The sequence below is a fragment of the Dromiciops gliroides genome, chromosome 3 (assembly GCF_019393635.1).
Source record: "Dromiciops gliroides isolate mDroGli1 chromosome 3, mDroGli1.pri, whole genome shotgun sequence".
In the NCBI taxonomy this organism is placed as follows: domain Eukaryota; kingdom Metazoa; phylum Chordata; class Mammalia; order Microbiotheria; family Microbiotheriidae; genus Dromiciops; species Dromiciops gliroides.
The window spans coordinates 581,257,852-581,270,483 of record NC_057863.1 but is presented as its reverse complement, the minus strand read 5'-3'; the positions used below and the strand labels follow the sequence as shown (position 1 = coordinate 581,270,483).

Sequence of the window (12,632 nt, the reverse complement as noted above, 5' to 3'; positions counted from 1 at the left end):
TTTTTTCCCTAGGGCAGTCTGGGTTGGGTAGCATGCTCTGGGTCAAGCAGTTGGGCAGTGTCTTATGTCTGAGGCCAGATTTGGGCATGGGTCCTCCTGGGTCCATTAATCCAAGTGAATGTACTTCTGAATTATCTTACAAAAAATCATTTCATTCTTCTTCCATATTGGCATTCTATGCTATTTGCACGCAGAGACCAGAACAGAGTGATTTTTACACTTAAAGTCATAAAGTGGCCAAAATCAATGCCAATCAAGCACAGGTAAATTATAATGGGAATAATAATTTTCCCAATTAATTTATCAAAATCCAATATAATTACTTTTTTGACATTCAAGGTATTTAGTATATTAATCATCTCTGATGATCCAATGTGACTGTTTCAATGAAAGGTTACACATAGATTTCTTATTCTTACAGTTTATAAACTTTTTTATCTTAATGTCAAATTTTAAGGATATTTTCAATCAAGGTATATCTTACTTATAGAGGGTCACATATTACAATTATCCTAATAAGAAAAACATTCCATTTTAAAAGAGACTGCATTTCAATTTTAGTTAGAATAAACTTATTCAAATCAAATCTGAATTTGCAGTTATAAATGATTCCATATAAAATCTCAAATTTCCTAAGGGCCAGTCAGTGCCAGCCTTTCCATTATATACACAACTACCTTAAGTAAGGAGTAGCTAGGTGGCTCAGTGGGTAGAGCACCAGGTCTGGAGTCAGAAAGACCTATCTTCCTGAATTCAAATCTGACCTCACACACTTACAAGATGTGTGACCCTGGGCAAATCACTTACCTCTGTTTGCCTGAATTTCCTCATGTGTAAAATGAGCCAGAAGAGGAAATGACAAACCAATACCAATAAAACCCCAAATGGGGTCGCAAAGTGTTGGACATGACTTTAAATGACTCAATAACAATAGCAAGAGCTTTCAATAAATCTTCTGATAGAGGTTAACATGGATATCTTGCCTTTCTGTTCCTACATATCAGGAATATTCTCAGCTTTTCTGAAACATGGGAATTGCAAGTGTATGATGTCATATAGTAACAAAATTTTTAATGTATATTCCTCATAAAGATTAAAATGCATGCTAAACTCAAATAATTTTAGGTTGCAAATTTATTTTCATATCGTCCACTAAGTAACTGTTGTAAAAAGATAGAATTCTATTAACAGAAAACTCAGAGCATTTAATCTCCCCTCCCACAAAAGGGGAGGTCCTTCAAAAGCTGCCTTTGTAACCTCAGGGTGGGCCAGGTGTGGCCCCTCCCAAATGAGTTAGCTAAAAATGGGAATATTAATCTTTACCCCAAATAATTTTTACCACACAAGCAACCCATATATCTTATCTGAAACTGACCCCATCCTGGCCAATCAGTTATTGTTTCCATGTTCTCTTCATTGAAATTTGGAGGGAGTGGGATGCTTTTTTTTGCTTTCAGGGAACTGCACCACTTAGCTCTCCTCCAACTTGCAAATCCCTAATTTTTCCTTCAACTAGAAATCAAATGATCTACTTCTATATCCCAGTGAAATGTTTTCTTTTAATTAATAGGTCTTATTTAATTATTTGTTTTTAATACATAAAAATCTGTCTCCCTCTATATTCAGGGTCCAATACCAAAGCTGAGGGAGGCCACTGGTGCCTATTTGTCATGCAATCAGCACGCATTGCATTGTGTTGAATTAAGAAAACACTTGGTCTCTGCCCTCTAAGAAATGTAGATAAAATTGGAGAAGGGGCAGTAAAATATTGCAATAACACCCCTATGAGGTAGATATTATTATTATTTTTATCATCATCATTATGACGATGATGTCTGAGTCAGCTCTTCAGGACTACAAGTTTATCTTTCCATTGAGAGACTTTTCCACAAATTTCCCACCTCCAAGCAAGCTTTCTTGTGCTACACTGAAGGAATTCTTAACCTGATATCTGTGAACTTTTAAAAGAATCTGATCATTTTATTTCAATATAATTTTTTCCCTTTTTAATCTTATTTGTTTTATACATGTAAAAACATTCTGAAAGTGGGGTTATATTATATATTATTTTAAGGTTATAATGTAATAACTAATTATTACTTTGTGATCTACCCTTTCTTCTCTTATATTTTTCTGTTAGAAAATAATGGATTTTGGGATTCCCAGAGACCCCCACTTGAGAGGATAATATTGGGATTGATTGGATTGACTTTGCTGACTAACTCACTTAAAGCTGACTTGATTGAAACCACACTTACATGAGAGCCTGGCCCTAAGGGGGTGTGTTCTCTGAACCCCTGACCTTAGCTTGTATTGCTCATGGACCACCCTCAAATCCAGTGAACCAATAGATTTGGGTGATGCTGGCCAATTAGCTTGGGGTGGTGTGTGGAGGCCACCTTTTGTCCGGACCCAGAAGTAGCTTCCCTCTCATAGGCAGGGGAACTTCCACTTTTGGGCCTGAGACTCCAAGGTGGTGTGGCTAGATAGGCTTCTTAACTTTGTGAGCCAGGTGGTCTCTTTTTACTAATATTTAGCATTCTTTAATAAATGTTTAATGCCCCAAACCAGTGCTAAAGCTTTGAATTTATAAATAACAAATATATTAGAACCCCCAGCAAATTTTCCCCAAACTTGGGACAGAAATAAGGCAACCACATATAGTTTTACTCATCACAGTTCAAACCCATTTCCTGGAAAAGTTCATTCAGCCTCTGAAGGGCATAGCTGAGTGATAAGATGTGCTCCTAGTCCCCAAAGCACATTCTCTTTAATTAGGTGCATGGGATCCCACCCCACTAGCAGACCTAATTCTATTTAGAGTGTAAACAGAATCAGGACTGGGCAAGCCTTTGCCTTTAGGAATCTCAGTCCTTGTTCTTTTCTATTAGACTTTAGGGCAACCCAGCTCATGAAGGAAAAAACTATCCAGAGATACCCAAATGGAGATGGCTTCCCCTGTCCAGATGCCTTGAGGCTGCTTAATCTCATGCTTAAGCCATGTTCTCAGCAGAAGGAGCTGAATATTTATAGTCTACTTTAATAAAGTTCATCAATGTGGTAGATAGGTGGAGCAGTAAATAAAGCACTGGCCCTGGATTCAGGAGGACCTGAGTTCAAATCAGACCTCAGACACTTGACACTTACTAGCAGTGTGACCCTGGGCAAGTCACTTAACCCTTAATGCCCCAGCCAAAAAAAAAAATGTTCATCAATCAGGGTTGATTTTTTACTTTTCAAGGGAGTCCTCTTTGAGAAGCGATTTAAGGCATTTCAGGGTCTTCTTTTGCATCTTTGATTACTGAGGGAAACCACTGACCATCAATTTATTGATTTCTGCCTAGTGAATTAATAAATGCATTATTAATTACCAAAAATCTCTGCCACAATATTCTGTTACTTGCATAAAGGTATTATTTTGTGTATCCCATTGTTATATAGGCTAAGGGGGTAGATAGAGGCAAATTTGCATTATATAACAATCACTTTATGTAGAGATCTGCACAATGATCTGCTTATGTAAAGTGAGAACTGTCTGGACCTAGAATTGACACATGGTTAAATTGCTACCAATACTTTAAAACATTATCAGACCACTAAGAGAAAACACTTAATGTAACACTATTTTAAAATATAGTGGTCTATTTAAAAAATAATTATTGATATCTTTTGTATGTTTTTTTCCATTACCAGAGTTTTCCCCAGTATTTCTCTTCTATCCTCTATCAGAGAGTCATACCATACAACAAACAATAATTATTACAGAGGAAAAAAAATGAAAAAATAAAAAAAATTTCAAAATTCATCAGTTTATTGAAAACATCTGCAAAGTGTGTAGTATCACTGGAAGATCAGCATCATGGTGACGCAGAAATATTAAAATAGGTACAATAATTTTGTTTTGTTTTTTTAAGAAAAAGGGATTTTATTGAGAAATGTGATGAAGCAATAATGACTTCTGCTGAGTTTCTGCTTCATAGTCCTATATAGAGCAAAATTTGCCTGGATGAACTTATAAAAGCCAAAATAAAACAATGGCCCAATCATGTAGACTTTGCCCCTTTAAAGTTTTCTTCTCTTGATGCTTTCTGCTTTCCAATGTACTGGATGAGTTTCTTCATCCCTCAGCTGAGCTGAATCATATTTTATGTCTATTTTAATGGTCTTATCCACTTCTGTAGTGAGTAATCAACTCCCAGACTAATCAAAAGCACATGCAGATATTCCTGATTCACTGTCCAAAGATCCAGGCTGCACAGCTGCATGCACTCTTTGGAAAGTGTATCCAGTCCTCCAGTACCAAAGATGCATAGTGCCATCATCTGCTCCAGATACCAACACTCCATCCGAGTTCACAGCCAGTATATTAATTATAGCATTATGATCAGAGAGATCTTGAAGGAAGTTTCCCTTAGGGAATTTCCATTAGTTAATATGATCTGGAGAACCAGATGCAAAGGTGTAATGTCTTGGATGCAAAGCTGCTGCTCTCATGGACTTTTTGTAATGTTTTAATATGACCTTTGATCCTCCAGCCACTAAGTCCCAGAATCTTATGGTTGTGTCATGGCTTCCAGTAATGATCTGGGGTTCTGCAGCTTGACACTTCACTGAAGCCACTGCATTTGTATGCCCCCCCCCCAAATGTGCCAACACTGGCCTGTGTCCTCAGTTCCCATATCCTTGTATTTGAATCCCTACTACAAATCCCAGCAAATCAAGTGTTGGGTGCATATCAAAGCCATAGACTGCACTTAGATGTGCATGATAGAGTGTCTGACAACCTTATTGTATTCCAGATCCCAGCACTTCAGCTGCTTATCTTCAGCACAGGAGAAAAGGTATGGACTCTTTGCACTTACTGTCACCCCTGTTTCAGTCCAGTCAGGGAGAGTTTTAATTTGCCAGTAGCCAGGTCCCAGATCATTAAAAGTGCTATCAGCAGAACCTGTCACAAACCAGTGATTCCCAGGTTCTACTGCAAGACATTGGACCCAGCCTAAATGTCCACTGACGACTCCATAGTTTCCACAGTGGATGCCACTGGGGTTTAGGCATGGTAGGGGCCTTTCTGGCCATCAGTGCAGCATTCTTGGTGCCATTAGCTTCCATCATAGCCATAGCTAACCCAGGTGCTTGTGAATTTTCAGGACGCCCAGCTTCTTTTTCTTCCCTTTCACAGTACAGTACATGGTAAAAAGGAACACATACAGCAGTTGTCTCCACTTTCTCAATCTGGGAGATATGTTTGAGCTAACACCTAGAAAACATGTAGAAAGGAGTAAACAAGTTTTGGACATGGGAAAGAAAGAGGAAGAAGTGCAGGCAGGAAAAGAATCAAGAAACCAAAATAAATACAATTAAGCAAAGCCTTCAGCTTCACTCTTGCTCAAGATCTTGCCATGTCACCTTCAAGTAACACGTATAGCAGTGCATACCAATGGAGTTCTTAGGAAGAATTCATTAAACTTCTTTTGCCATCCCAATTTCATTCAAGTTCAATTTAGAAATGTGGAAGATATTGTCATGGGGAAATTGGTGGGGGTCCTTAAGAATTCCCCTTTAAAGAATTATACCCTCTAGCACACAAATCCAATTAGAATGAAATAATATTTTATTTTGGCACTAGAGAAAGGTAACTTTGAGACAAGTCTCAAGGGGAAATAGTTCCAGAGACATGGTTCTCTGAGATATCTATCTTAGCTTAAGGCTGGATGGGCAAAAGAGAAATACGTTCAATGAAGTGAAGATAATTTGACATATGATTGGAAAAAGCAAATAGAAAGAAAGCTGTAACCTGTTTGCACTGATAGTTTGAACTAAGAATTTGAGAGTAAATAGTTTGCAAATTTTTGAGGAAAAAAAAAGCTTTGTCTCACTTTGAATCTCCACCAGTAAACAGCCTGTAGTTGCATGATTACAGTAAACTCCTGAGATCAGCCATACCTCTTCCCTTAAATAGGTTCCTCTGTTGTTTTAGGGAGGAAACAAGACAGTTCTTAAAATTCAGATAGAATACAATTTATTACAAAAATGGGTAGGATTCTGATATAATTTACAGTTGTTTCCAATTTGAACACACACACACCCCAATTTACAAGATACTTTAAAATAGAACATTGAATTTCAATAGAAATGGTTTCCTTTGTAATCATATGTATTTTCTTTAATGCATTTTCAAATATTCTTCCAAGAAGGGGACCATTGGCTTCACCAGACTGCCAAAAAGGTCCATGTACAAAAAATGGTTTAAGAACTCCTGCTGTGCAACCTTAGCCTTGACCACAGTAGGGAAGGAACTCCCTTCCTATAGAGCATAGGTGTCAGATGCAAGAATCCTGCTCTGCGCCTGGGTCAGAGGCTCATGAATGGATCAAGGGTCAGGATAGGGAGGGAATTGCCCTTTACTGAGGTAGGTGATTCAGACCCTCAGCCCTTGCTCTGTTCTGTGAAGGCAGGCCATTCTGCAAATATATGTGCAGGTGCCAAGGTAATTGACTTGGAGATCTAAGAAGGAAAGAATTCTCTACCAGTAAAGCAAGATGTCAAGTGCCCTGACCCTTGCTTTCTGCCTAGAGTTAGCTAGGTAGTGAAATAGATAGAGTCCTGGACCTGGAGTTAGGAAAACCTGAGTTTCCAATCGAACCTCTAATATTAGCTCTGTAGTCCTGGGCAAGTCACAACTTCTGTTTACCTTAGTTTCTTCAATTATAATGTAAACAACAACAATAATAACTTGACTATACAGGGTTGTTGCAGAAATAAAATGATCCAATATTTACAAAAGCACTCAGTACACTGCCTGGCACTGTTGCTTTTTCCATTCTCTTCTCCATATCAAGACTGGAGGTCAGGTAAGAGATGAGTGCTGGCTAAATATATCTCTAAATCCTCAACCTAAAGATGACAATTGAATCCACAGGAGCTCATGAGCTCACCAAGTAAAATGGCATGGAGGGAGAAGAGGAGAGGACTCAGGCCAGAACCTCAGTGGACATCCACAGCTGAAGATCCAGAAAGTGAGACTGAGGAGTGATCACACAGGTAGGAGAACTAAGAGAGCATTCTCATGATATCCTAGAGAAAAGAGATTAACTTTAGTAACTTTGGGCAGAGCATTTCCACTAGAATGATGAAGTAGAAAGCCCTAAGAGTCAAGACCAAGACTCAAGAAGAGAGTGACAGGAAACAACATGAAGGCATTATTGACTGTAGATGGCTTTCTCAAGGAGTTTACTCATGAAAACAAAGAAGGATAATAGCATGATATGAGATGGTGCTTTTAGTGAATAGCTTCAATTTTTTCATCAAAATATAAGTCAAGGTATTTAACTGAGAAGATTGGAGGAGCAGTGGGAGATGTGAGGATGGATGAAAAGGTTTAGAAAAAGCTGCTGTCATGAATGGGATTGTGAATCAAATAGATATAAAAAGGATTGTCTTGTGAGGGTCCAGGTGAAATTATGTAATTCTGAGGTGTACCTGGTCAACCCAGTTTCATGATTCTCCACCTTCATTCAGCAGTATGGTGAGGAAGATCAATGGCAGGAGATGGTGGAGATAGTGGGAGTCATTCATGGTTGAGGCTTGGCAGGCAAAACCTGGGGCAGGAAAAGAGATCAAGAAAACCAATAGAATAGGACTGCAGAGAATTGAAGTAGTTGACTAAGGGGAACTAAGGGTTCAAGTTGGGGAAGAGATAAAAGTGTAGCCAGTGCATGGGGTGATGGCCTGGGAAAGAAATGAAGGTTTGAGGGTTTGAAGCGCAGGATAATGATGAACAGGATTAGGGGTTGCAGATCAATAGGAAAAGTGGGATGACAACATATTATATTCATCTAAAAAATTCAGAGTTCTTGAACATGAAGTAGAACACTTATAGGTGATGGAAAAAATTAAGGGTATGGACCACCTCTGAGTAAGAGTAGGTCATGGGAAAAGAGTAAGTTAGCCACTTGAGAGGTTAGGGAGTTTAAGGAAGACTCAATATCATATTTATGTTGAAGGCCTGTAGTATGAGAAGAACAGTGAGGAGAAGAGAAAAACCATGACCCAGGCACTGAATTGTTGAGGAAAGAATAAGACTGCTCTGGAGGTCAGTGGACTAGAATCTTGATAGACTGATAGAGATGGATTGAGTGAAACTCAGACATGTCTCTGGGAGTGCAATCAATTAGAGAGTAGGAAGAGGGTTTAAGTTAAAAGCTAGTGTGTTGTCTATGAAACAGATATTCCAGAGAGTACAGTGGAATAGTGGGTAAAATGGGACACTGGGAGAACTTAGGTTGAGGGGTTGGTGTTATTTTTTGTTTCTTTGTTTTTTTGCAGGGCAATGGGGGTTAAGTGACTTGGACAGCTAGTGAGTGTCAAGTGTCTGAGGCCAGATTTGAACTAGGGAACTTCTGAATCCAAGGCTGGTGCTTTATCTACTGCACCACCTAGCTGCCCCCTATGGGAATGGTGTTATTAAGGGGGTAATCCCTGGTCAGTAGGGGATAAAGAATTTGGTTTCATCAGTGATAGCTGTGGGTTGAGAATCATGGAAATGGGAAAGGTATAACGGGATGAAAATATGGCAAACACTGAGGAATGTGTTAAAATACCTTATCATAGTCCTTAGGGTTTCAGTCTCTGGAGATGACTACCAGAGCATGAGTCTCATCAGAGTGTAGATGGAAATGGAGGGGATCATTTTCCCTCTAAGGCACTGTACTCCAAATTAAATCTGTGGCTGCAGCTCCATGTCAGTTGAAGTTGCACATCCAAGTTGGGTTTGACCTTACAACTTTAAATTTTCTTCCCTCCCAGACATATCTTCTGTTCATTCCCAATTTTATCCTATCATTCAAGTAAGCAGAATTAGCAAAGATTAGAATGACCATCTATATTTTAAATCATTGTCACACATAGAAAAATATTTCAAACATACCATTTACAAGGACAGTAACCCCCTTTAAAGCATGTTTTCTTTACCTTTGTTTTTTTCCATCACCAGAATTTATCCCAGTATTCTTCCTCCAACCTCTCAGAGAGCCATTACATAGAACATTTAGCTCTGAATCCCTTTTGAATGAATCACTCCTCAGAAATAATGAAGAGGGAGTTTAGCCACCAAATGAATTAATCACACCAGTCTCCTAAGCACCTACTAAGTATAAGCTATTTAGATAAAGGAAGGCTCCAATCTTCTTTGCAGTGAACCCAGCTTTTTTTACCAAATGAATACAGGTGTTACTGAAGGTCTGACAATGGATTCCAGGGTTTGAGTAAGACAACCAAAGCCCAAGCTCTACTTTTTCTGATTTTTGGTCTAGATGATTATTATCTACAAGGAGGGAGTCAAAGCCTCCTCACAAGCCCCAGTCCCTTGGCCAGGGAAGTCACATGGGCCATGTGGGGCAGCCATGGCATCAAGAACCAACTAACTGCTGCTGGTTTGGGTCAGGGGGACATCAGAAGGACAAAGGAAAAGATATCAAAGATAATTTGCTTTAGAAAGACTATTACTCTCATAAACAGTATTGTTTATCATTTGTCTTGGTGGGAAGTCCACATTTGTTAAACCATCCACATAGTTTTATACTTTGTCAATGTATTAATCATTTGAAATGAACTTTTATTTTTCTTTTGAAAAATACTATTTGCCATATAGAATGGCTCTGTGGGAGGGAGTGGGGGAAGGATATTTGGAATAACTGTGCTAATATTAGAAACAGAAAATATCAATAAAACTTCTTTTATATATTATATAATAATGTTATACTTCATTATATAATATTATAAAGTAATATATAATATTGTTAGAATAAAACCTTTTTATTTTCATAAAAACAATAAAAACTATACACATAATATTTGATTCATACAACAACCCTAGGAGGTAATGCTAACAGTTATCTCCATTTTATAGTTATGGGAACTAAGGCAGGTAGAGGTTAAGGGACATGCCAAGGGTCATAGGGGCAGTAAACATCTGAGACCCTGAATAGTATTCTTTCTCCTTCTTAGGCTATGTACTCTAAATTAAATATATGATTGCAACTGCCAATCAGTTGTATGCAGACATCCAAATGAGACTAAGAAAATCTCACAACTTTAAATCCTTTTCCTTCTTAGACATATCTTCTCTCCATTCCCAGTTTCATCCTAGCATTCAAGTAAACTGAACTGCCACAGAATTGAATGACCATTCATATTTTAAACCCATATCTGACATTTACACAGAAAAGGACAAAATTATTTACAAGGATAGCAGTCTGTTTAAAGTAAAATTTTTATTGATATCTTTTGTTTCTTCCATGGCAAGAATTCCTCCTAGTATTCTTCCCTATCTTCTACAACACAGCCACTCCATATAACAAACAATATTTTTATTACAGAGGAAAAAAATAGGAAAGGGAAAAAACAATCCAAACTGGTCAACACATTGAAAAAAATCTGCAGAAATATTCAATGTACCACACCAGTTTCCCTCCCAACTCTCTAAAGCAGTAGGGTGGAAGTGTCTTCTCATATGTCTTCTTTGAGTCCATGCTTGCTCATAGATATTGACAGTGGTTTCTTAAAAATTCCTGCTCTATGAAAAGTATTGAGTCAACTTGGAAGCAGATATGAGACTTCTCTAGAATTGACCTGGAGACAGGAATTGTTCAATGCCACTAGCTAAGTTTGTCAGAGCCTTGGATGGTGTCTGAGTTGGTTGTAAATGAAATTGGTGTTGGAAGATGGCACCTTATGTTTTTGGGTTTTTTTGTTTTTTGCGAGGGGCAATGGGGGTTAAGTGACTTGCCCAGGGTCACACAACTAGTTAAGTGTTAAGTGTCTATGGTCAGATTTGAACTCAGGTCCTCAACTCCAGGGCTGGTGCTCTATCCACTGTGCCACCTAGCTGCCCCAAGATTGCACCTTATGTACCTTGCAGGAAGAAGGAAACATGGCACTATGGTGGGTGGCTGGAGCTACTCTAACTATTGGTGTCATTAGTAATTAAGAGCAGGAGCAGGGTCCAGAAACCAGTCCTTGCTAGGCTATACCTTGTATGAAGGCTGGGGATACATACATGCATTTCATGGTGTTAGGGCTGAGCCTCTAGAGAATGCTGAGAGGAGTTACCATAGCCTCAAGGCTATGAAAACCAAGAGAAGAGTCAAAATAGCACAGAGAAAATGTCTGGGTTGGGGTTCTGGAAGTGATGGTGTTGAGTTTATTGCCACAAAAGAGTTCAGTGTTTGCTTTTCTTCATATACTAATGTCAGAGAATCAAAGGATATTAGGTCTCTGGCTGTAGGGTATCCATTGAAATAACTTAGGTTTGGGCTCTTCTTATACAATTCACCAAAATGATGTATCTGTTGTCTGGAACAAGGATCAGAAAAAGTGGAGCTTGGACCTGGGTTGGCTTACTCAGACACTGGGATACTTTTGTAACCCTTGAGTAACATGTAGGATCACTTGGCAATGCCTTGTGTTCTCTGCACAGAAGATTAGAGACTTCCTTTGTCTAAGTACCTTATCCTTAGTAGGTACTCAGGAGACTGGTGTGATTAATGCATCCAGTGGGTCCACTGCCTCTTCATTGTTTCTGAGGAGTGATACATTCAAAAGGATTTCAGAGTTTAATGTTCAATAAATGGAGTGCTAAGGAGAGAAGTGAGAAGGTGACCAAGAGCTGAGGGGTGGTGATTGAGGGGGAACAAAGAGATTTTTCTACTTTGCCACTCCTTGAGGATGGAGTACACACCTTCATCATTATGTAAATGAGAAAGGGGAGGAGAACCCAGGGAGTGAAAGTAGTATAAAAGGCCAGTAGTGGCTGAGTTTTAGAAGTCTCTGCTCAGAGTCTCCATTCCAGGTGCAGCTGTGTTCCTGACCTAGAAGCCTCCTAGCAGTACATCCAAGGTAGGTTTTTCCCTGGGGGAATACTTTTTTTTTTCTTTTCAGATCTGTGAAAACTGAGAGGTGGCCTTTTGAGGGGACTTGAAGTCAGTAGGGATTTAGGATTTTCATTGGGTGCTTATGACGTGGTCAGAGTTCCTTGACCATGGTCAAGGTTCTTGTCCCACCCAAACTTCAATTTCCTTATCTATAAAATAGGGATGTTAATACCTACAATGTCTTTACTCACAGAAGCTGTTATATCAAATAGACAGAGACAGACAATAAGTCAGATGTGAGTCTTGCTTGGTGATATCATTTAGATCAGGCCCACTCAGAAGGGGAACAGTATCTTGTTTCTGATCCATGATTATGTTAGTCTAGACTATCTCAGCTAAGGGGAATGGATGTAGGTCAATCCTTGCAGAAGTCCTGAGCTAGAAACCAAAACATACTGGAGTGATCCAGCACTGATTGCTATCCCTTAGTAGAACCTACCATTGCATTCAGCAGGCAGGCAGGCAGGCAGGCAGGCAGGCAGGCAGCTAGGCAGCTGTAATGATTGGAATGATGCCACCTACTGGAGACTTGCTGTGGAGAGCTCCACCATGAGGAAAATGCCTCAGAGGCATTGTGGCTTTTCCTTGGCGTCAGGAAATGACGCTTGCTCATGGGTGCTGTCTATCAAGTCTACCAGCCAATCAACTGGAGGAGCCTCCTATGGTCTGGGAGGAGACAGGAAGGAGGAAAGGGAGCCT

The 12,632-nt window shown here is 39.2% G+C and overlaps 1 pseudogene; it reads right to left on the bottom strand.

Annotated features, from left to right (window-relative positions):
- Positions 1-4,062: 4,062 nt before the first annotated feature.
- LOC122747996 lies at positions 4,063-5,915 on the bottom strand (annotated as a pseudogene).
- Positions 5,916-12,632: the final 6,717 nt, after the last annotated feature.